Source organism: Amblyraja radiata, chromosome 17, assembly GCF_010909765.2.
Source record: "Amblyraja radiata isolate CabotCenter1 chromosome 17, sAmbRad1.1.pri, whole genome shotgun sequence".
Taxonomy (NCBI): Eukaryota; Metazoa; Chordata; class Chondrichthyes; order Rajiformes; family Rajidae; genus Amblyraja; species Amblyraja radiata.
The window spans coordinates 25687106-25713820 of NC_045972.1; the positions used below are offsets into that span (position 1 = coordinate 25687106).

The window sequence follows — 26715 nt, forward strand, 5'->3', positions numbered from 1 at the left end:
CTCCCTTCACTGAACATGTTTTTCTTGAAATAAAGTTTTGCCAAGTTTAATTTTATTTGTGTTTTGCATTCTGTGTTCATAATTTTGTTTTTGGCTCTGGGGCCTTTCAATCTAACTCGCGTTCACAACAATGCAAGCAGCACAGATGGGTTCCTGATTAACCGCTGAACAGGCAATCAGACCGGTGCCGGAATGCAGATGGGGTGTGAAATCGACACTTATTGTTTCTGCTTTCAAAGCGGAGAGCTCATGCGGCACGAACTCACGCAAGCAATCTCGCACCTGCCCGTCGCGTGTAAAGAAGGTGAAAATGAAGTGGCGTCACACAAAGGATCCGGAGATGTGTTCTCCTCTCGGGCTTGCTGCTGCCTGCAAGGACTTTGATGAATTTCCTAAACAAGGAGATGGTGCAAGGTTTCATTCGGGGGGCCAAAGACCTACTCTCGCTTGTAATCAGCGTGCCATTAATTGTTCCATTGATTGGCTTTTTATGATCTTCAGATGTTTACAAAATACACATCTGTGGGTATATTTTTTCACGTCTACAACACCGGCTGCATACTAATTTAGTTTAGTGATACAGTGCGGAAGCAGGCCCTTCGGCTCACCGAGTCCACACCGACCAGCAATCGACGTACGTTAACACTATCCCACACACACTTGGGACAATTTACATTAATACTAAGGTCAATTAACCTACAAACCGGTACGTCTTTGGAGGAAACCGAAGGTCTCAGAGAAAACTCACGCTGGTCACGGAGAAAACGTACAAACTCCATACAGACGGCACCCGTGGTCAGGATCGAACCCAGGTCTCTGGTGCTGCAAGCGCTGTAAGGCAGCAACTCTACCGCTGCACCACTGTGCTACCCTTGTTAATGGTGGAGTTTAGGAAGGAACTGCAGATACTGGTTTACACCGAAGATAGACACAAAATGCTGGAGTAACTCAGCGGGGCAGGCAGCATCTCTGGAGAAGAAGTATAGGTGATGTCTCGGGTCAAGACCCTTCTTCAGAAAGGTGTAGCAAGGGTGCCAATGACGGGATATTACAGAAAGTTCCCTGAAAGTGACAATACCAGTACATAGAGAGGTAAAGAACCCGAACCACACGCTTGCCACACACACCCACTCCCCCCCCCCCGTGCCCCACCTGGACTCACACTTATTTCTCCCTCCCCCCACCGCCCCCTCCATCTACATTCCTTTCTCTGGATTCACAATTTGCAACTCTTCAATCCTATTGTCTCACATCTTCTGTTTTAATCTCTGGCCCCTATCCAACCATCTGCCTATCACCCCCTACCCCTCACCTATGTTCACCTATTAAATGCATCTGCAGTTCCTTTTTACAAACTTCACTTATTACCTGCCAGGCTTTGGCCTGCCCCTCCTTTCTTCCGGCATCTTTCCATCCTCCTCTTACAATCAGTCTGAAGAAGAGTCCCGACCTCAAATGTCATCTATCCAGGTTTTCCAGGGATGCTGCCTAACCCGTTGAGCAAGCAAAGAATCTCATTGTGCCTAGTCACATATGACAATAAAGTATTTGTCCTATTCCTCTACGCAGCTCCTCCCTCCTCTGTACTCTATGCCTGCTTTCATCAACAAGGGCATTGAGTAAAATAGTCAGGGATTACTATTGGGGCTTTATAATTGGTGTGGCCGCATTTGGAGCATTGTGTGCAGTTCTGATTGACTCATTATAGGAAGGACGAGGAGGCTTTGCAGAGGATGCAGACGTGGCTCACCAGAATGCTGCTTGGATTAGGTGGTATTAACTAAAGAAGGGGTTGGGCAAATGTGGATTGTTTTCTCTGGATTGCTGAAGGTTACAAGACCCGATAGAAGTATATAAAATTATTAAAGGCATAAATAGGGTTGCTGTAGAATGCACTGCCAGTAATGGTGGTGCTGCAGGCAGATACGATAGTGGCATTTAAGAGTCTTTAGATCGACATGGCAAAAAAACAGGAATGTAATGCTGAGGCTTTGTAAGGCACTGGTCAGACTGCATTTGGAATATTGAGAGCAGTTTTGGGCCACATATCTGAGGAACGATGTGCCAGCGTTGGTGAGGGCTCACAGGGGGTTTACGAGAATGATACCAGGGATAATTGGTTAATGCATGATGAGTGTCTGATGGTACTGGGCCTGAACTGGCTAGTGTTTAGAAGGATGAGGGGGATCTCATTGAAACTTACCAAATGGTGAAAGGCCTGGATAGAATGGATGTGGAGAGGGTCTGGGAGAAATAGGAACACAAAGCGTAAACCCACGTGGCCACACGGCGAATGTGCAAACTCCACACAGACAGCACCCAAGGTCAGGATTGAACCTGGATCCCTGGTGCTATGAGGCAGCAGCTTTACCATCTGGCCCACTGCACAGTGTCATCATTATTAGTTTAATATTCAAGCCACTCACTTTCAAATGGGGCGGCACGGTGGCGCAGTGGTAGAGTTGCTGCCTTACAGCACCAGAGACCCGAGTTCGATCCTGATTACTGGTGCTGTTTGAACAGAGTTTGTATGTTCTCCCCGTGACCACGTGGGTTTCCCAACTTCTCCGGTTTCCCCCCACACTCCAAAAGTTTGTAAGCTAATTGGCTTTGGTAAAAATTGTAGATTGTGCATAGTGTGTACAACAATGCTTATATATGGGGATCATTGGTTGTTGTGGACTCAGGGAGCCGAAGGGCCCACTTCCACTCTGTATCTCTAAACTAGGCGAAACATATCTCAAGTCTTCCTTTAAAGACATCACATTGACCCCATGTCTCCTTCAATAACTTGCATCAGGTAAAATCATTGATTTCCATTCAAACCTTTTAACGTTTAAGGCTTACAATTAAGATTTCCAATTAGTTTTGCTGAAGAGTGAAATTGTTCGTGAGCTTTTAGTTTGAAAATTCTGTGGCTGAGAATTGCCTTGTAACTCAGTACTCTGCTGAAACTATTTCACCTCACAATGCTTAAGGCTGGTGGTGTATAATTAATTCATCCTTCTTTCAAATGGACTGAGGTCTTGTCTTCTCCCTCAGGGTGGATGTAATAGATTCCATGTCACATTTTTTTAAAGGAACATATCCCTGCAATACTGCCCTGTAATTATCCCTCACACTATAATACCAGTAATTGATTACAGAAATTCAAGTGGCGTAGGTATAAAACAGAGGACATAGGTCTAAGATGAGGGGGGGAAGATTTAGTAGGAACCTGAGGGGTAAAGGGCCTGTCCCACTTGGCAATTTTGCCGGCATCATATCAGTGTCGCCAAAAGATTTTGAACATTTCAAAATCCACCGGCGACAAAAAAATGTTGCGACTTGAAAAAGCACCGCGCGTCAAACGTCATCACGCCGCGTCACCGGCGCGTCATACGTCATTACGCCGCATATTTTTCGGTGACCTGATACGTCAGTCAATGATGCTGGCAGTCGCCAAAAAAATCGCCAAGTAGGACAGGCCCTTAACTTGTTCACACAAAGGGCGATGGGTATATGGAACAAGCTGCCGGAGGAGTTAGTTAAAGCAGGTATTATTGCAACATTTAAGAAAAATGTAGGCAGGTACATTGATTGGACAGGTTTAGAGGGATGTTGGCCAAACGTAGGCTGGTGGGATTGGTGTAGATGGGACATGTCTTCACACTGTGTTTTTGATTTTCTGTTTTTGGATTGAATTCTGTTTTTAATTTGTGTCTCTGTGATGTCTTTATTACTTGTTATATTCCGATTATATGTTTTTATTCCGATTACTATGTAAGGTGTCCTTGAGATGCCTGAAAGGCGCCCATTAAATAAAATTTATTATTATTATTATTATTATGTTTGATCGGTGTTGACAAGTTGGGCGTAGAGGCCTGCTTCCACGTTGTATGACTATGACTTTATGACAGTGGCCCCGTTTCCATGCTGCATCAATTAAATCTAATGTCCAGCATAATAATATTTCCATCGATTCTCCTATGCTTCGAGGGAGAGTACTGGAAATGGGACTCCAGTGATGTTTGAAAGGGAGTATAAAGAACAGAATGGGAAATAGCGGGGTAAAGGTGCAAGATGAAGAAGGTGCAAAAATGAGACTTTGCTGTGAAGTCTGAGGTATTCAAGGACGTGTACTTGTTTTTTTTTTTTCAATTCAATTCAATTCAATTCAACTTTAATGTCATTGCACAAATACTGAGTATGGGTACAACGAAATGCAGTTTTGCGTCAGTCCGTAGTAGTGCAATATAGAAATAAAAAAAATAAAAAAAAGGGGATACAGAATAATAAAAAATACAGAATAATTAAACAATGGGGACGGAGGGACCGGAGGAATCTATCGGTGGGACTCCGAGTTCAGCAATGCGACGGTATGATTGTAGAAGCTGTTCCTCACATTTCTGCAGAAAATATTGTGGGTTCCCAATGGCTCATCACTTCCGACTTGAAAAGGACACAAAGAGCTTAGTTTAGTTTGACGATACTGCGCGAAAACGCGCCCTTCGGCCCACCGAGTCCTCACCGACTAGCGATCACTGCACGTTAGCACTATCCTACACACATTAGGGACAATTTACATTGACACCAAGGCAATTAACCTACATACCTGTACGTCTTTCAACGTACTAAAGAAAACTCTGGAGTAATTCAGTGGGCAGGCAGCATCTCTGGAGGGCATGGATAGGTGACCTTTCGATTCGGTATCCGAACGTGGCGCCGATAGACAAGAAGCCAAAGCAAAGAAGTCGAAGCCAAAGAACCGAATAGAAACGAGGCCGAAACGCCAATGAACCGAAAGAATCCGAAGATGAAACACCTACTAACCGAAAAGATGGGACACCTAAATGCAAACTAACCGAAAGGGCGGGACGCCTGAAAGCTAACGAATCGAAAAGCTGCATCGCCTAAAGGCAAACTTACCGAATAGCCGCTCTGTCGAAACGCCACCTACCCGATAGGCGGCATTGCCTACAGGCCAAAGGACCGACTGCCGCTCAACAGAAAAGTCCAATAACGGTCTTGACGTTGCCGGGGGTGCAGGACTTGTCAACGATTGGTCCAGCCCCCCGCGTCCATCACATCATTGTGAAGGCATGAGCATTGTCCCATATCTCCGCTCCACCCGACCTGCAGCCCGCGGAGGGTGGCCGTGGGAGAGTGGGGGCTGTCCATGTTCTCCAGAGATGTTGCCTTGACCTTCTGAGTTACTCCAGTGATAAATGGACAGAAAATGCTGGAGTAATTCAGCCGGTCAGGCAGCTTCTCTGGAGAATATGGACAGGGGACGTTTTGGGGCAGGAAGCATCCGTAGTTAGCTTAGTTTATTGTCACGTGTACCGAGGTACAGTGAAAAGCTTTTGTTGTGTGCCATCCAGACAAACTCTGTACAGACAGCACCCATCGTCAGGATTGAACCCGGGTTTCTGGCACTGCAAGGCAGCAGCTCGATCGCAGCACCACTGTACTGCCCTAATCCTCACATGATGATTTGTCCCGCTAACCAATAATACTATATAGCTGAACGTCTTGACACACTTCATTGTATCAGAACCAACATATATATCTCAATGTTGTTTTCTTAATAAATCGAATAATTTATCCAGCTCCCTTTCACCAGCAGTCACTCCCAACCAATTCCCCCAGTAACAGTGCTCAAAATGCAAAACGTGTATCGAAAAAAAATCTCTGCATTAAGATCCTGCCGTGTTTGTGGTTATTAGCTCTGTAGAAATATCCCACAGGAAAGAAAGAAGATAATTGGGCGTGCGAGATGTCCATTTGTTTCGTCTTGCCTGAAATATATATCTCACTATTCAAAAATAAATTGCAAAGAAATCTAATGATAAAAATTTGCAACAGTTTGATTTTTTTTAAATGAGGCATTGCTGATGGCTCTCTTTAATATTAAAAGTTGAAAATATAATTTATCATGTTTATTACTGGCACCAGGGTGCTCGTTAAAGCATTATTGGGACTGGAGTCCCTACATAAATCAGTCACTAGAAGGTTCCTTATCCAGAGGAATACGGCAAATTTTAATTTCCTCAGGAATCGTGGTTGCTTACGATGGCAACTGTGCTGCGTTGACTAGTCCAAAGAGACCATCTAATGATAAATTGAGCACATCCCATCAAGAAGGAAGTTGGACACAACCTGTGGAGATTAACTTGGAGGTGAAGACAAAGAAATAAGGAACTACAGCTGCTAGTTAATACACAAAAGGACACAGAGTGCTGGAGTAACTCTGCAGGTCTCTCCCCTCCCCCACCTACTAGTCATCCTGTTAGTAGCACTGTTCGCATCCTGCCTTCCTTTCATTCTTTCTGATAATTATAACAAAAAGGAACTGCAGATGCTGGTTTATAACAAAGATAGACACAAAATGCTCAGCAGGTCAGACAGCATCTCTGGAGAAAAGGAATATGTGACATTTTGGATCAGAAACCCAGTAGTGCTGCTAGGCTCCCTCTTCATATTCCTTTGTTATCATGTCTTCCCCAGCCAACAATGAGCTATTATTGGCTCCAGTCTTCCTTAGTAATCTGTTTCCGGCCCTGATTTGTTCTGAACTTTTTCTAACCTCCTGTCCCCTTCCCTCTACTTTCAGTCTGAAGAAGGGTCCCGACCCGAAATGTCACCCATCTTTTTTCTCCAGAGATGCTGCCTGTCCCACTAAATTACTCCAGTTATTTGTGTCTATCTCTGGAGAACATGGATAGATGATGTTTTGGGTCGAGAAGTTGACCAACCATATGCCTGTCACCCTCCCTCCCCTCAACTATATCCACTTGCCAGGCCTTGTCCTGCCCCTCCTCTCTTCCAGCTTTCTACACACCCCCCCCCCCCCCCCAACCCTCTCACCATAATCAGTTGAAAGGCCTGAAACACCACCTATCCATCATGTTCTCCAGAGATGCTGCCTGACCCACTGAGTTACTGCAGTGCGCCTTTTTGGCAACTGTGAATCTGCAGTTCCTTGTTTCCAACCATCTCTTTTGATGTCATGCTTTCCCCTTCAGACAACATTGAAACTCTTGGTAGTTCAGTTCCTAGCCCTCTCAGATTCCATGTGGAGATTTCCCAGTGATTCTCAGAAGCTGCCACCAAGTTCCAAACTCAATAGTCATGAATGTTTTATTGTCATATTTCCCCGAAACGCAACAATGAAATTCTTACTTGCAGCAGCACAACATATATGTAAACATATTATCCTGTAAAACCCACAACAAAAAGTTCACTATATATGAGAAAAAATAACCAGACAAATAAATGGACAATTGCAGTGGGCAAAGTAAAAAATAATGCCCTCAAGTCACTATAGTTTGGAGCCTTTTTGGAGGTTGTAGTATTTAATAGCTTGATGGTTGTTCAGAAGAAGCTGCTCCTGAATCCTATACCTTCTTCCCAATGACAGGAGTGTAATGACAATGTGGCCAAGCTGATGTTGGTCTGTGACGATACTGACTGCCCTTTTGAGGCAGCGACTCTTGTAGCTCCCTTCGATGGTGGAGAGATTAGTATGCCTGATGGACTGGTCAGTATTCCCCACTTTTGGAAATCTTCTTCGTTCCTGGGCATTTGTTTTTTTCCCACCCATAAATAAAAGTTATTCAGAATAAAAAATATATACAAAACTAGAACTGTCCAATAACTCTTCCGACATTCTCCACGGGTATACATACATTCATTAGCATTGTAGTTGGCAGTGTTCACAAACACTGTCATTATACCAGGCACCATGGTGCAACCAGTCAATATAGAGTAGATACAGTAATAATTATGCAGTCTCTATGGTATTGTAAAAGTTCAAGAGAGTATTCGTTGACATACCGAATTTCTTCAATCTTCTAAGGAAGTAGAGGCGTTGAATTCATGCTAACACACGTCTTTAAGACTTCAGTTCATGGTGCTGGATGCCAGCCAGCAGTTCCCATCATGGAGCCATCAAGTTTTGACCCATTGTTTGGGATAGTTGCCTGAAGGATGAGGGAGTTAATAGAGAGGTCAATGAGGGGCTGACAATCAAATTGCTTTCCACTTCAGAAGTAAAAAGCTCAGCTCCCCTTAAGGACAAATCTTCAAATCTTACATGACAGTAAGGCTGGCAAATAGATTTTCTTTTCTTTTTCCTTCTGACAACTTTTACATCTGTTGCTAACACAAGGGAATTCGGAAATTTGGCATAAAAGGGAAATAATTTAAATGGTCAATATGAGGTCAGCATAATTTTTGTTCTATGATTCATTTTCAGAATATGAGCAATGTTTGCCCACCCCTCCCACATCCCAAAGACGTGCGGGTTTGCAGGTTAATTGGCACTCTGTAAATTGGCCTCAGTGTGAAGGGAGTGGATGTGAAACAGTGATAATATGGAACTAGTGTAACTGGGTGTTCAATAGGCTACCTGGACTCGATGGGCTGAATGACCTGCTTCTATGCTGTATCTCTAAACCTTGTTAGCACAGTTCGGCTCGATTATAATTAGATATAGTCTTTCTGCTGACTGGATAGCAGGCAACAAAAAAGTTTTTCACTGTACTTCAGTATACGTGACAATAACCTAAACAATAACGATTAGAGGCGGCATGGCAGCGCAGCAGTAGAGTTCCTGTCTTACAGCACTAGAGACCAGTGTTCAATCCTGACTACGAGTGCTACATAGCTACATAGAACATAGATACATAGAAAATAGGTGCAGGAGTAGGCCGTTCGGCCCTTCGAGCCAGCACCACCATGGGAATGATCAGCCATGATCACATTGAATGGCGGTGCTGGCTCGAAGGGCCAAATGGCCTACTCCTGCACCTATTGTCTATTGTCTATTGTGTCAGTTAAGGAAAGGAGAAGTGCAACGAGACCTGGGTGTCCTTGCACATCAGTCACTGAAAGTAAGCATGCAGGTACGCCAGGCATGTTGGCCTTCATAACAAGAGGAGTTAAGTATTGGAGCAAAGAGGTCCTCCTGCAGTTGCACATGGCCCTGGTGAGACCATATCTGGAGTTTTGAAGGAAAATGTGCAGTTTTGGACTCCTAATGTGAGGAAGGACATTCTTGCTATTGAGGGAGTGCAGCGTAGGTTCACAAGGTTAATTCCCGGGATGGCAGGACTGCCATATGATGCAAGAATGGAACGACTGGGCTTGTATACACTGGAATTTAGATGCATGTTAGGGGATCTGATAGAAACATGTCATAATCTCTAAACCAACTAAACTAAACTAATAACAATTTACCATGACATTTGAGGGTCAATTGTGGTTTGGAGTCATGTATACAATATAGAACAGTGCAGCACAGGAACAGGCCCTTTGGCTCCTGATGTCTGTGCTCATCCTCTGCCTGTGTATAGAAATGGCCCACCAAGACTATATACAAGAGTCGCCAGGTTTTGTAACCAGATGCAGCTGGCCATAAAGGCCCGATGCAACCGTTGTCTCTATCCAGTCATATCGCGAACCATCGTCCCTCTACTTGTCTGGCCACCATTGAACTCTTGTTCCCCGGGGGGCACAAAGGCTGGTGAGTTTATGGAACAAGCTCCTGGAGGAGGTTGTAGAGGCAGGTACCATCGCAATGTTTAAAAATCATTTGGGCAGTTACTTGGATAGCATAGGTTTAGAGGGATAAGGACCAAAGATAGGCAAATGGAACTAGTATAGATGGCCATTGTGGGCATGTTGGGCTGAAGGGCCTGTTTTCACACTGTATGACTCCATGACACTCTGACTCTATAACAGCATGTAACATTGAAGGGAAATATGGCACGACGTCAGGAACAGCCAGTGTGGGAAAGGATTGATATTGTATGAATGTTCAGCTGGATCCTAGTTTGGCATGTCATAATATCTGAATTGGAGTTTAATATGGACATTGAGAACTGGCACCATCCATGGAGCTTACAGAAACAAGCTCAGTGCCTTCTTTAATTGGCAAGTGCTGTCACAGCTTTGTTGAGTGTGAAATCCTCCCTCCTTCTTTGAAATGATGAGAAGAAGCACTGGTAATAAAGGCAGGGGAACTTCAAAGTTCACCAGAACTGAAATTACTTATTAATCCCAAAGAGAACCAATAAGTGGCCAGGAGCAACCATTTTTATTCATCACTGCACATCTTTAGCTGCCTCTACAGAGTACAAGCAGTGTTCAATGAATAATAAGGTTTATCTCTTATTGTAGAAAGGCCTTAAGGTTTGCTGCAGTTTCTCCATTCATTTAAAAGTCACGCTCAGTACGAATGTATGGGAATGTGAGTAATGGAACTAAATGATTTGGCTTGTTGTCCAAACTCACAACGACAGATCCCACTGCACTGTACAAATCTGGTTAGGATGATTGAGTCAAATCATTGTAGAGGGAGTTTGGTGGTGGATCATAACAATGCATCAGTGGTCACTAAACTCCAACTAGTGTGCTGCTTGGGTCTGATCCCTTTCAGACCCAGAAGGTTCAAGTTTAGGTTGAGCTCCTGACCAGCCGTGTGGTTCTGCAGAAGGACCCGACGAGCCGCGGCCACATTTCAACAGCAGGCCTGGCTCACCCGGTTCCCGGTTCGGCATCGGGTGAGCAGACTCTTATGGGCTTGTCCCACGTAGGCGACTTTTCCGGCGACTGTCAACACACATACAAGCACATCGCTTCCTTCACCAGCCCATTATGCAGGCGGAGGACAGGGCAAGTGGGGAGAGCGCTGTCTGAGTGAAATTCACACGGTGCAAAGCCAAGGTGATACAAACACAGGTGAACAGGAAGGTTGGCGCTGTAATTAAGACGACTAAAGCACAGTGTACGGTCAGTCCTTTAAAAGAGAGGGGGGGAGAGGGGGAGAGGGGGGAAGAAGGAGGGAGAAGGAGTGGAGACAACCTTTAAGAAATCAGAGATACACAGCTGTGAAGGTCAGCAGACATTAACATTACCGGTCGGTTATCCTTGGTTCAGAAACTACTGCTTACGGTTTTTTTTCCCAATGAGCCAATGAAATTCACCAGTCAGCACCGGCTACAACGTACGAGAACCTCCGAGAACCTTCGACGTCCTGGCAACCCACTAGGACTTCCTGCAGACCCACCTACGGCACGATAATTCTCACTACTCTCCATGGCGGCTTCAGTCCGGTCGCCGCTAATTTTTCAACATGTTGAAAAATTTGTGGTGACCATAATGAGGCCGTGACTAGTTCCAAGAATGCGCAAACTCCTCACGACCATGAAGGCGACTACCCGGCAACCACCCGCGAACATGTGGCGACCGCAGAGTCTCCTGCAGTTGCCTAAAAAGTCACCTAAGTGGGACAGGCGCATTAGTGTATTGTTTCTGTGAAGTCTACTATTGGTTGGCATGGGCCAGTTGGGCCAAAGGGCCTGTTTCCAAGCTGTTTGACTTTATGACTCTATCTGCGATGGGTTAGCAGGGAGTAACAGACAGGGTTATTAACAGAACGTAATTTGTTGGAGGTAATAGGATGAATAGTGAGGTGGTTTATTTCAAGCAGAGAATGTCTGAGCAGCAGTCGGCACAAAATCTACCAGCTTAACATTTTAATGAAGGTGGATGCGAGGAATTGTCGTGGATTTAGGTGGAATTTGTGGAAGAATTTATTCCAATGCTTCTCCGCTTTCAAAAGCTGGAATAAACATTATTGACAGGGGATCGAGAAGCCCTTCACGTTGCCGGGGAGGTCACGTTGCATTTTGCCACTGCACATCGAAATTGAAAAGTGGGCAATTAAGTTGAAGGAAAATTGTTCTTCCTGAGTTTCATCAGCATAAAGAATTTGAACTGTTATCATCTGATAGGATGCAATCTCCATAACATTATCTGCATGTGCATACACAATGAAATAACATACATCAGCCGATGAACTCAGCGTGTTGAAACAAGTGAGTCCTCCTGAATGCAGGAATATAGCACATTCAGCCCATCGAACCAGCTCCTGGATGCTGATAAAAAGTAAATGATGATTATCTCCAACCTATTTTACCTATTGATTCACGTGCAGTTCAGCGATTCATGGTATGCCGATGAATACTCTCTTGGACTTCTACAGGTGTATGGTAGACTTTAGACTACAACGTGGAAACTGGCCTTTCAACCCACCGAGTCTGCACCGACCATTGATCACCTCGTACACTAGTTCTATCATACACACTAGCGACAATTTACAATTTACAGAAGCCAATTAAACTACAAACCCTCACGTCTTTGCAATATGGGAGGAAACTGGAGCACCCGGAGAAAACCCATGGGGTCACTGGGAGAACATAGAAATTCAGTACTAACAACACCGGAGGACAGGATCGAACTTGGGTCTCTAGCGCCATAAGGCAGCAACTCTGCCACTGCTTCACTGTGTCGCCCTTTATGTAGAATGGTAGAATTGTATGATAGAATTGACTGATTGCATCATGGCCTGATTTGGCAACTCAAATGCTCATGAATGAAGGAGATTACAGTGTCAAAGGCACTGCCTGGTTGGTCCATCACAGTTACTGACCTCCCCACAATTGAAGGGATCTATAGGAGGCATTGACTCAGAAAGGCCACCAGTATTATCAGAGACCCACACCATCCTGGCCTCGCTCTTATTTCTCTCTGACCATTGGGAAGAAGATACAGAAGTCTAAAAAACCGAGCCTTTTGATTTATTTTTAACTTACAAGTCATAAACTGTGTAAAAAGAGAACTGAATAAAACTCGGCTAAATGATTCAGAACTTAATAACAGTTTTCGCAATTGCCAGCATAATCCAATCTAATCCTGAAAGAGACTTTGAATTAGATATCTGGCACATTAGGCAGCATTTTATGGAAATGTGTTGTTGATAGAATTTTTCAACCTTTTGTTTTGCCTTTGTTGCGTTGGCCCTGTGCTTTAAGCTGCTGGGTGGAATTACTTTCCAGCTAAAGCATCATCATAAGGAGCTTGAGGGAAATAAGGTATTTGTAAGTGTTTGTACAATCCTGCGAAATTGCAATCACAGAGAAAAAGCAGTGGCAATAGCACTCACATATAAACTGCAGTCTCTTGTGCTCCCGCCTATAAATGTACCAATTGCAATCGCCACAATTGAAGACTCTTTACGGAAATGCATTATGCGAAATCGAGGGGAAATGTGTGGGGCAAATGTTTTACACAGAGTGTGGCAGTGCATGGAACTTAAGAAGGGTTCCGATTTGAAACATCGCCTATCTACGTCCTCCGCGGATGCTCCCTGACCCCGCTGAGTTACTCCAGCATTTTGTGCTGATCAAAGTTTCAAGGGTCATTATTTTGCATGCTCCATCTCTATCACTGTGTACCCTCAGGAATTTCCGTGTCAACAGCTCAAATAAATTATGATTATGAAAGTTTTCCTGTCTTACTTTGTAACTTTCAGATTTATGCAACTGGGCACAATGTTCCTTTAAAATCTCACCGGGGATTAGAGAGAAAAGTATAATTGATATTTCTTGAACCCTTAACCATATAATAACCATATAACAATTACAGCACGGAAACAGGCCATCTCGACCCCTCTAGTCCGTGCCGAACACATAATCTCCCCTAGTCCCATATACCTGCGCTCAGACCATAACCCTCCATTCCTTTCCCATCCATATAACTATCCAATTTATTTTTAAATGATAAAAACGAACCTGCCTCCACCACCTTCACTGGAAGCTCATTCCACACAGCTACCACTCTCTGAGTAAAGAAGTTCCCCCTCATGTTACCCCTAAACTTCAGTCCCTTAATTCTCAAGTCATGTCCCCTTGTTTGAATCTTCCCTACTCTCAGTGGGAAAAGCTTTTCCACGTCAACTCTGTCTATCCCTCTCATCATTTTAAAAACCTCTATCAAGTCCCCCCTTAACCTTCTGCGCTCCAAAGAATAAAGCCCTAACTTGTTCAACCTTTCTCTGTAACTTAGTTGCTGAAACCCAGGCAACATTCTAGTAAATCTCCTCTGTACTCTCTCTATTTTGTTGACATCCTTCCTATAATTAGGCGACCAAAATTGTACACCATACTCCAGAATTGGCCTCACCAATGCCTTGTACAATTTTAACATTACATCCCAACTTCTATACTCAATGCTCTGATTTATAAAGGCCAGCACACCAAAAGCTTTCTTTACCACCCTATCTACATGAGATTCCACTTTCATGGAACTGTGCACAGTTATTCCCAGATCCCTCTGTTCACCTACATTCTTCAATTCCCTACCATTTACCATGTACGTCCTATTTTGATTTGTCCTGCCAAGATGTAGCACCTCACATTTATCAGCATTAAACTCCGCCATCTTTCAGCCCACTCTTCCAACTGGCATAAATCTCTCTGTAGACTTTGAAACTCTTCTTCATTACCCGCAACCCCACCTATCTTAGTATCATCTGCATACTTACTAACCCTTGAAACTTAGATCGGCACAAAATGCTGGAGTAGCTCAGCGGGGCCAGGATGCATCCGTGGAGAACGTGTATAATTGATGTTCACGGGAAAGTCTTACATTTGAAGCTCTGTTGACATTATTGATTTACCCTGAGTAAACTGATATTTTTCCATGTAAATCTTTTATCCTTTTAATCAATCTTGCCTATAATTGCATTTTATATTTGTTTTTAATTTTTAATTAAGCTTTCTGCTGGAACAGTATTAAATGGAACTAGAGAATGAAGTAAGAGTGCACATGGGAATCCACAACTAATAAGTGTTATTCTTTTTTAGAAAGAGATCTGCACTTTATAGGAAAGGGCAAAGTTCTTTGGACAGGAGATGTGCAAGCCACATGGACGTTAGATTAGGCTAGGACCCTCCATCTCAGTGCAGGCTACATCATCCCAATGATGTGACCATGATAGAGAGGGTATGGTAGAGATGTATGAAGACGTTGCCAAGGTTGGAGAGTTTTGGTGATGAGGTGACAATGACCAGATCAATGGTCAGAATGAGGTCACATGCAAATTGGAGGAACAGCACCTCATACTTTGCATGGGCAGCTTACAACCCAGTGATATGACATTTGATTTATCTTATTTCAAGTAACCCTTGCATTCTCCCCCCCCCCCTCCCCCCCCCCTCCCCCCCCCCTCCCCCCCCCCTTCAATTCTATCATACAAGATCTCAGAGAAAACCCACAAGGTCACGGGGAAAATGTACAAACACCGCACAAACAGCACCCGTAGTCGGGATCAAACCCGGGTCTGCAAGCGCTGTAAAGCAGCAACACTACTGCTGTGCCACCATGCTCCCCGTTTGTTCAGAACAAATGAGGCTGAAGCCTAATGGAGTAACAAGTGATGAGATGAGTGGATGAGGTAAAAAGGAAGGGTCCATCTACCCTTATAGTGATGTCCAAGATTGGACAAAATGTGTCCTACTTCAAGCATCAGGTAGTTTTCTAAACTACACTAAAATTAAAAGTAAATTTAATAAAAGATCTGAATATTCTAAAAAGTTAAATCAAGTTTGTCCAAATGTCCAGCAAAACATAAACTAACACCGACAATGTGAGCTTCATCAGTTCCATAGTTTAATTTAGTTTAGTTTAGAGATACAGAATGGTCCATCGAGTCCACACCAACCAGCGAGACCTATACACTAGCTCTATCCTTCAACCTGCTCATCTTTGCAGTGTGGGTGTAAACTGGAGCTCCTGGAGTAAACCCACAAGATGACAAGGAAAACATACAAATTCCTCACAGGCAGTACCAGTGATCTTTTACTTTCTGAGCAAAGGTCTGAGCAAGGGGTGGCACAGTGGCACAGAGGTAAAGTTGCTGCCTCAATCCCAGAGACTCTCCTGACCACAGGTGCTGTCTGTGTGGAGTTACCATATGTTCCCCCAGTGAGTGCACAAACCTCTACCGCTGCCCCACTGTGCCACCCAAAAGATAAATTACCTTAAAGACAGGAATTATAATTTGACTATTCCCCAAACTGAGCTCTGTAACTCTCTGTAGGAGTAAGAAGATTTCCACTTTCTATGCATCTAAAATGGGTCAGATTTAGACTGACAATTTTATTGAGCCTGAGAGTGAACCATTGTCATGCTTTCGACGTGTTATTATTATCCCATTGTCATGTTCAATTGGCCACCGTGACTAACATTTTTTTTCCAAACTTTGATAGTTTGCAGATCCATGAGAGTGGGATGGTCTTCAATACTATTCAGCTACCTGCAAAATTGTCTGTTAGTGTGCAGGGAGTCGATGAGAAAATGGGACAACATAGAGCTACCATGAACGGGAGATCTATGGTCAGGGCCGGATTTACGTATAAGCTTCATAAGCTTAAGCTTAGGGCCTCGAGATCTAGGGGGGGGCGTCGGCCTCGCACCGCCAAGGTGTATAAACCTTTTCACATAGTGGCGTTGTTACAAAACCTACCGTCAGTGGCACTGTGATTGCGATTCCGGAGGTTTTGGTGGTATGGGGGGGCGGGATTATAATACAGGTGAGGTTTATATTCATTGTCGGAGAGGGATTTGCTCCAAAGATCCTTGGATCTTTGACCTCGCCACCCCACTGGGGCCTACTCACCTCGCCGCCTCACTGGGCCTGCCGAACATCGCCGCCTCACTGGGCCTGCCGAACATCGCCGCCGCACCGGGGCCGCCGAACATCGGCGCCGCACCGGGCCTACCGAACATCGCCGCTGCCCACCGAACCTCCCCGCCGCACCAGGGCCTACTCACCTCGCTGCCTCACCGGGCCCACTGAACCTCGCCACCCACCAAACATCCGCCCACCGGGACCTCCCACGCTTCGCCCGTTGACCCGGTCTCCACTCCCCGCGGTCTTCCACCATTGACTCTACTGACCCTCACCACTTCACCGCTCTCCAGCAGACCGCAGCCGTCGCGTTACCTGAATCCTGGACTCAGCACCGGGCCTGAAGTTTCCATGCTGCAGACTCCAACTCCCCTGGGTTTGACTGCGCTGGGTCCTAGTGCCAGTCCCCCCAACCCTGGTAACATCAGTGGCTGTTCCACTGGGTCTTTCCCATCCCCCTCAAACCATGTAGCCCCAGCCCTTCCCCACGCACACTACAGTCCTCATACCCCCCTCCTACCTGACCACCCACCACGCCCCCACCAGATATCGCCTCGGCCTCAGTCCACTCACCTGCCTTTCTCCGGCCCCAACCCCCATCCTTGCCGTGTGTTCACCATCCCCCCTGACCTCCCCCTTTCAGATACCGAATGGCCTGTCCTCAGCAGAGGCCTCACCTTTGTCCCCCTCCGTTCCCACCTCAATGAGTTCCACGCCCGCCACGATTTTGAACTCTTCTTCCGTCGCCTCCACCTCACAGCATTCTTCCATGGGAAGGAGTCCTCGCCCCCCATTGATGATCCCTTTTCCCGTCTCCAATGGACCCCCTCCTCTCGAGCCCCCCGCAATCCCCAATACGGGCAGCCCGATACTCAGGCCCTCTCGCCGGGATGATGGAACTCCGACGTCGGAACGGAAGAACACCCTCAGCTGCTTGGACCTCCGAATCAGCCACTTCCGACCGGAGACTGCGGCTCCCGAAGTCCACAGGCTGAGCTGAGCGGAGATTCACACTGGCGGTCCTCAGCAAAGAGATCCCAGGGCTCTGCGATGTAGAAATCAGTGCGGCCCGAGGCTGGGAACTCCACAAACCACAGCTCTGATGTTGAAGCAGCAGGTCCAAATGGCGATCCAGGTAAGGCATTGCCCGCTCCACGGTGAATCCAATATGTATTTTAAAACCAATTATTTAATGACAACATACAGTTGGATCTAAAAGTGTCACACTGTCACTGTCGGGTAGTCATGGTCCTCTAGTCGTGGGGCTGGGGGATTGGGGCGGGGGCCTCACAAGTTAAATAGCCTAGGGCCTCTCTTCATCTAAATCCGGCCCTATGGTCAGCGTGGACTCGATGGGCCGAAGGTCCTGTTTCCATGCTACATCTCAAAACCCAGTCTCTAAATTAAACCAAATCAAATTAAATTCATTTACTCAAGTAATAATGTTGAACTCGCAATCAAATCAAGAGCCAAGTCAAGCCAAGAGTGTTTTGTGAACAGCATAATAAACAACAAAAAAGTATATTTATCTATCTATCTATCTAACTGTCTGTCCGTCTGTCTGTCTGTCTATCAATCTAGATATGCATATATACACACACACATACATATATATATATATTGACACATATCAATATCTTCGACCCAATAATAGTACAAAGATAATAAAAAATTGCACTCAAGTCTATGTAGTTCATAACTTATTTGGAGGTTGTAGTGTTTAATAGTCTGAAGGTTGTAGGGAAGAATCTGTTGCTGTGACTGTGCATTACATTTTTCAGGCTCCTGTACCTTCTGCAGGGGTTAAGCCACATATTGCTGGCTAAATGCAAGTTAGATAACACATCTGAAAAATGAACGGAAGCTATTGCCTGGATCTTGTGACAAGGGTCAGGAGAAAGTTGATGCAGAGAATAAACACTACAATAGACCCCTGGCCTATTTTTCTCCTGCAGACTCAAGCAATTCTCTGAAAATTGAATGTGTGGACAAAATCTGAAGGGCAAGGACTTTGCTGTCTGTCTACCTGCTGTTACACAAATGGATTTTTCTCAATGCGGGGCCAACTCCACTGGATGGGCTGTAATGAAATGTACCAATGATATTATTAAACTCGCAGGAGAGAAAGTGATTCCCTGCACAGGGATCGCAATAACCTCCTATCTCTTCAAGTGTACATACACAATAAATTTGGTGGTGTTCTCGGTAAAAGTGTCAAAGAAAGAAAAAACATGAACCTGCTGATGAGATTCAAGATGGGAGTGAATTTTGCATTCTATTGTCGGAGGTTAAGATAGGAACCTGGAACAGTACAGCAGATGAGCAGGCCCTTTGGCCCAGAATGTTTATGCTGAACATGATAAACTGATCTCTGCCTGCACATGATCTATATCCCTCCATTCCCTGCATGACCACGTGCCAATCTAAAAGCCTCATAAACTTTGCAATCATATCTGCCTCCACATGAACCCTGGCAGTGCGCGTTCCAGGCACTCACCGCGCTTGGTGTAAAAATCTTGTCCTGTGCATCTATATATTAATAAAACTCTCATCTTGTTTGCTGTGTGTGTGTGTGTGTGTGTGTGTGTGTGTGTGTGTGTGTGTGTGTGTGTGTGTGTGTGTGTGTGTGTGTGTGTGTGTGTGTGTGTGTGTGTGTGTGTGTGTCTGCGCATGTGATCCCAGATCTAGTCCAAAACGGTACACAATAGTGCTACAATTTTTGGACCACCTTACTCACAATTGTCCTGTGGTCTTTTGTATCAAGCTTCGTGAAGATTGATGTTATATTTTACAAGTTATTCACATTTCTAACTTTACAAAACCCCACTTTGAGAACAATAACTTCAAATGCTGTGGCAGTTAGCAGCTATTACGTCACAATGGGATCTTATTTACATAAACTTATTTACATAGCTTGTCTGTTTCTTGCCCTTCTTGTTTCCAGCGTTTCCCACTCCAGGTTGGACAGCATCTGGGTGACACAGCTACCTCTATTGTAGTTCCCGATGCAAAAGCGTGCTGCTTTCCTCTGTACCCCTTCTAGTTTGTCGATATGACCAGTTTTGTACGGGTCCCAGACGCATGAAGCGTATTCCAGTAAGAGTCTAACCAATGTTGTATATGCTATGGTTTTCACTTCCTTTGGGCAGAACCAGAGGTTTCGTCTAAGGAAACCTAGTGTCCAGTTTGCTTTAGCGACCGTGTTGTCCACGTGTTCCCCCCACGAAAGCTTGCTATCAAGATGAACTCCAAGGTATGGTTGAGAAGTTGTACGATGAAGTATTTGTCCACAAAAGACGTAGTCTCGAGTAGGTGGTTTCTTCTTGTTTGAAATGACCATAATTGAGCATTTGGTTGGGTTGAAGCTCATCTTCCATGTGTTTTGCCATAATTCCAAGGACAAGGTCTTCTTGTAAGGAGTTCATATCCTCTACATCAGTGACAGGTGTATATACAAGACAATCATCTGCGAAGAGTCTTGTTTTACAATTTATGTGTTCAGGTAGATCATTAATGTACGTCAGGGACAACAGTGGTCTGAGGACCGTGCCTTGTGGTACTCCTGACAGTACTTGTTCTTCTAAAGAAATGTTTCCTTCACAGGCCACCCTCTGCGTCCGGTTTGTGAGAAAGTCCCTAATCCAGTTATGTAGACTATTTCTGATGCCATAGTAATCCAGTTGCCCTAGGAGCCTTTCATGAGGAACTTTATGGAACGCTTTCGAAAAGTCCAGGAATGCCATATGTATAGATTTCCCCTTATCTAATGCCCTTGTGATGTCGTCAATAGTGAAAATAAGTTGTGTTTCCGTTGAATTTTCTGCACTCTGTCCGTGACATCCTGGATCCTGGCACCGGGGAGGCTTACGTGATTCCAAGATCTTACATGTAACACTGGTCAGTGAAACTGGTCTGTAATTCTCAGTTGCATCCTTATTGCCCTTCTTAAATATTGCACAGATGTTTGCTCATACCTGTCCATACCTGCTGCTCGGGACTGTTAGACATGACATCCTTCAAGAATTAGGTGGACAACAAGGATACAAATGAGAACCCGCCTTTCCAATAACATGTTCAAGCATAGACGACAGGCAGTAATTGGTTTTGAAATTAAAAGGACAGCTTTGTAAACAAGCAGCACTGTGAACAGAGCACAGGCGCTGGTCCACAGCAGGAGGCTGCTCGAGTGATGTGGTCCGCAAACTGACATGGCTATGAAGTGTTCTCTTGCCTCAGTAAAATGGTGGGACTGTTAATTGGCCTACATCACACCAGGCAGCAGACACCTCCAGCTTAGGTATTTTATACCAGAGATACAGGGAACTGCACAGAATATAAAACATAAAACAGTATAGTATAGAAGCTGTTGATTCACTTTTTTTTCTCTCACATCGGTTGTTTCGACAATAATCGATCAGGCACCAGGTTTGCTTTAAACGTACGTTTATTGAGCAGGAGTCTTCACACAGGTTACAACCTAGCAAAGAGTCTCGCTGACTGCCCTTAATTGCAATGCTTTATATACATTAATGCCACCGTTTAGCCCCCCTCCCACATTACCCAAACAATCGACAGACTTGTACACAATGGGGATATACAATGGTCATGATAACAGGCACATACATGAATGGGAGATGTACAATGGTCCTGATAACAGGCACATACACAATGGGAGATGTTAATTATTGGAACAATCCTAGAGCTAAGACAGGGACATTTCTCAGACATTCGGGAGCCAGTGGGTTGCATATTCTTCAGCCTTCTGAAACTCAGCCACCTCAATCAGACGAGTGCGGGGAAGATCAAAGTTGCGAATATGCAGCATCAGCAGGATAATGTGTATTTCTCAGGATCACAACTTCCTGAGGCCTGCAGCCACATAGTCAGCAACTTTGGTGAGCAGACATTTTAAGTTTCAACCGAGTTCACCTGACCTCCATTTTCCCTTCACATAACCATTATACAGTGCTGATTCAAGATTTATATTCACATTCCCCCCTTTTGCCATTTTTATGGCAACACTCACAGTCCATTTAAAAGTCCCATTCGCCGAATCTCGTAACCTTCTAGTTCCCTGGCCAAGGCTTCTTGGACCGTCCGACCCTTGTCCCCCAATTCTCCTTCCTCACTTACTTCATCGTTGTCGCTGTCGTTGGGGAATGGTAACAGTTTCTCCTGCTCATGATGGCCTGGCTGGTGCTCTTGACGCCATCCTAGATCCATTATAGCAATTGTCGTAGGAGTGGTTATTGTTCTTAGGTAGCGGTAAGCAGTTGGCCGGTGGAGCAAGAAGCATATCATAGTCGATGCTGACGGGCTTGACAGGGACCATTTCTTTTCCCTGGCACTTCACCAATCGTTCGGTTCTGCCCCATGCAGGGGATGGGGTAAACAGGGAGGTAACTGATGTCATTTGTGGATAACAAACCACCTGCCCCTTCCCGAATAGCTCGTTGTGTGCCTGGATGAATAAATTGGAGTCTTCTCGTTCCCCTCTCTTTCCTCGTTCGTTCCGTCCATGTTCAGGCTTTGTCCATTTCCAGCCAACACCGATTAACCCTGCAGTGGTCACCACTAATATGAATGCCACAAAGACCCTCATCTCAGCGATTTATTTCGTATCTGTGAAGACAAGGGAGGGAAAAAGAAAAGAACGTGCAATTTCATGGCAAAATTAATTCGTGCCCTGCTTCCCGTGGACTGGATCCCCCTCCCTGACCTTGACCTCCCCCCTTTGCTTGGTGTCACCAATCACTTTGCAATGGTGCAAATGCACCCATGCCGCTCGTCCTTCTACCTTTACTGCGGTGGGGGTGGTGAGGAGAACCTGGAAGGGGCCCAACCATCGAGGAGAAAGGGTGTCTTTACGAACCCAATTCTTAATCAACACATAAGAGCCCGGGGTGATCCGTCCATTAACGGGAAAATCTATGTCGCCCACATAAGCGGCCTTGACCTCCCCATGAATCTCACGCAGGGCCCTTGTAAGGGCAAGGACGTAAGAGACCATCTCCTCCGTCATGTGATGCAATGTCATTGTGGCCGGGATAATGTCTGTCCAGGGGGTGCGCAGAGGTCGGCCATAGATGATCTCTGCAGGAGACAACCTTGTCTTCCCTGCTGGAAGGACTCTGATCTGGAACAAAGCAACAGGCAACATTTTAACCCATGTGGAGCCTGATTGGTCCACCAGCTTGGCAAGCTTGGTCTTCAGGGTCTGGTTCAAGCGTTCCACCATTCCTGCAGCCTGTGGGCGATAAGCACAATGCAGCCGCTGAGTTACTCCCAGCTGTCGGCACAATTCTTTATTGATCGCGGCAATAAAGTGAGGGCCGTTATCCGAACTGATGGTGTTTGGAACCCCAAATCGAGGAACAAACTGCCGTAATAAAATAGACACCACCGTAGAAGCAGTACAATCAGTGGTGGGAAAGGCTTCAATCCACCTAGAAAACACATCAACAATAACAAGTACATGTTTATAACACTGACACTTAGGCAAATCAATAAAATCCATCTGTAAGGTTTCAAACGGAGCAGTAGGTAATGGAGTACGACCTGTCTGGCAGACAACTCCTTTACCAGGGTTGTGTGTCGCACAGGTGGGGCACCGTGCGCTAGTTTGTGCTGCCAAAACCTTAAGTCGAGGATGCCACCATGCCTGTAAGAGAGCGTCTACTAGCAGGGTGGCCCCACAGTGAGTGGCTAGATGTAGGCAATCAATGACCCAGGTCGCTAACTGGTCTGTCATACAGGTCTGTCCGGCCGGCGTGAGCCACAGTCCAGAGTCAGCCTTCCGACAGCCCAGCTGCTCCCATTCCATTATAACATTAGCAGAGGCGTCCCCCTGTAAGAGCAATACATCATTTATGGTTGGCATAGGTTTCTCAGATTCAGACGAGCCCATATAAAGGCTTTTCACCTGCCTCATCATACTACCCACCACTTTAAATCTATCGCGTGAAGCACACTTAGCCGCTTCGTCAGCCAACCTGTTACCGATTTGGACCGGGGAATCTCCTGTCGTGTGAGCCGCACATTTGCGGACACAGGACTGGCAACGGGGGCAGGCTGGTTCAACGGGGGTGCTCCACGGACTCCCCAAGGATAATCCTCTACCTCCTCCTCGTCGTCACCTCCCAAATCTATGCCAGCCACCGACTTACGTAAGTCTTTATCTACCTTGGCCTTATTTTGTCTCTCTCTCTGCTGACGATCCTTACTTTCCTTTGCATGCCTGCATTCTTGTTTTAATACTGTCACTGACTTCTCCTGACCCCCCTCGGTCAGGGGTATTCCTAGTTTCAAGGCATTATTCTGCCAACTGGCCGTTAAAGACCGTGCCTTTTCTTTGTTACAATGATCGATCCACAACTGAATGGCCTTTTTATATATATTTTTTCTATCCGTTTTCCATATTACACTTTGAGCCCTTGACAACACACCCATATCATTGGAACCCCCTTCAGGCCATTCATCCTTCCCCAGTTTATGAATGAGTCCTCCCGACATACGCCTAAAGGTCTCCTCCATTTCTGGATGCAAGAAACATAGCTGATGTAATGGCCGGTCTGGGTGACCACTGGTGTCCATACCATTACCCATTTTTAAACTTATAATATCACACACAATATTTCAGGGTTAACCGCGAGTCCTTGGTTCTGCCGTATCTCACTCGGTCACTTCAATTCCTGACCTTCGCGTGGAGGATTTCCTCTCTTAACAACCAGTCTAAGGCGGACTTTCTGTGAGATACGGAGGTACCTTGGTCTCGGTTAACACTCAATACTTTTTAATCCGACGATTCAATATACACTTATGCTATTACACACCAATAGTTCAGGGTTAACCGTGAGTCCTTGGTTCCGCCGTATCTCACTCGGCCACTTTAAAGCGGACTTTCTGTGAGGTACGGGGTACCTTGGTCTCGGCTAACACTCAATACTTGTTAACTCTTTCAGGGTTAACCTAGAGTCCTTGGTTCCGCCGTATCTCACTTGGTCACTTCAATTCCTGACCTTCGCGTGGAGGATTTCCTCTCTTAACAACCAGTCTAAGGCGGACTTTCAGTGAGATACGGAGGTACCTTGGTCTCGGTTAACGTCTCAATACCAGTTAACTTCCTATACACAGTGCACTCCTCTTATATACCGTCCACGGTCCCCCTCTACGGGGTTTTTTTATCCGCTCGATCAGACTAGGATAATCCTCGAGACGGTCACACAAATATCCCAACCAAAATTTCAGGGTTAACCGTGAGTCCTTGGTTCCACCGTATCTCACTCGGCCACTCTAAAGCGGACTTTCTGTGAGATATGGGAGTACCTTGGTCTCGGTTAACACTCAATACTTGTTAACTCTTTCAGGGTTAACCTAGAGTCCTTGGTTCCACCGTATCTCACTCAGTCACTTTGAAGTGGACTTTCGGTGAGATATGGGGGTACCTTGGTCTCAGTTAACGTCTCAATACTAGTTAACTTCCTATACACAGTGCACTCCTCTTATATACCGTCCACGGTCCCCCTCTACGGGGTGTTTTATCCGCTCGATCAGACTAGGATAATCCTCGAGACGGCCCTATCCCAGTGCCCACAACCGGAACGTTCGGATGTCGTCCCACCAACTGATGCAAGTCAGCGAATTACCCTGCTACGCCGGGATACGAGGAAGGACCAAGAGGAGATTTAACTAAATCTACTCACTTGGCTGCGCACCCTTCACATCGATCCCGTCGCCCAGTGGATTCACTCGCCGGCTCGATCAGTCGCTGGTTGACATCCCACCGCTGCCACCAAATGTTGATTCACTTTTTTTTCTCTCACATCGGTTGTTTCGACAATAATCGATCAGGCACCAGGTTTGCTTTAAACGTACGTTTATTGAGCAGGAGTCTTCACACAGGTTACAACCTAGCAAAGAGTCTCGCTGACTGCCCTTAATTGCAATGCTTTATATACATTAATGCCACCGTTTAGCCCCCCTCCCACATTACCCAAACAATCGACAGACTTGTACACAATGGGGATATACAATGGTCATGATAACAGGCACATACATGAATGGGAGATGTACAATGGTCCTGATAACAGGCACATACACAATGGGAGATGTTAATTATTGGAACAATCCTAGAGCTAAGACAGGGACATTTCTCAGACATTCGGGAGCCAGTGGGTTGCATATTCTTCAGCCTTCTGAAACTCAGCCACCTCAATCAGACGAGTGCGGGGAAGATCAAAGTTGCGAATATGCAGCATCAGCAGGATAATGTGTATTTCTCAGGATCACAACTTCCTGAGGCCTGCAGCCACATAGTCAGCAACTTTGGTGAGCAGACATTTTAAGTTTCAACCGAGTTCACCTGACCTCCATTTTCCCTTCACATAACCATTATACAGTGCTGATTCAAGATTTATATTCACAAAGCTGGGAGGCCATGTTGCAAAGTTGCACAGGATGTTGGTGAGGCCACATTTAGAGTATCGTGTTCGGTTCTGGGCACCATATTATATGAAAGATGTTGTCAATCTAGAGTGGATACAGAGAAGATTTACGAGCATGTCGCCAGGAATTGAAGGCCCGAGCTATAGAGATAGGGAGAGGTTGAGCAGGCTAGGACTCTATTCCTTAGAGCGCAGGAGGATGAGGGATAATCTTATAGAGGTGTATAAAATCATGAGAGGAGTAGATCGGAGAGTCGCACAGCCTCTTGTCCAGTGTAGGGGAATCATGAACCAGAGGACATAGGTTTAACATGAGGGGAGAAACATTTAATGGGAACATGAGAGGTAACATTCACACAAATGGTGGTGGGTGTATGGAATGAGCTGGTGGAGGAGGTAGTTGAGACAGGTACTATTGCAACGTTTAAGAAACATTTAGATCGGTACATGGATAGGATAGGTTTGGAGGGATATGGGCCAAATGCCTGCAGGCGGCACTAGTGCAGATGGGACATGTTGGTAGGTGTGGGCAAGTTGGGCCGAAGGGCCTTTTTCCATGCTGTATGACTCGATGACTCTATGAGAACAGCTCAGGAACAGGCCCTTCAATGTCCGTGCCGAAAATGTTGCCAAGACCATCTCTTACCTGTCTGCACATAATCTACTACCGTAAAAAAAAACTAGAGTGAGGTAGTTTATCTGAAACCGAGTTGCATCAGTATGGAACTGTTGCCTCGTCAGCACTATAAGGTA

General features: G+C 45.5%; 1 long non-coding RNA gene across 1 annotated transcript; it reads left to right on the forward strand.

Annotated features, from left to right (window-relative positions):
- The first annotated feature begins 8997 nt into the window (after nucleotides 1-8997).
- LOC116982591 lies at nucleotides 8998-26377 on the forward strand. Its single transcript, XR_004414504.1, has 3 exons — nucleotides 8998-9008; nucleotides 18414-18419; nucleotides 26068-26377. It is a non-coding gene; the product is annotated as an uncharacterized LOC116982591 (long non-coding RNA).
- Nucleotides 26378-26715: the final 338 nt, after the last annotated feature.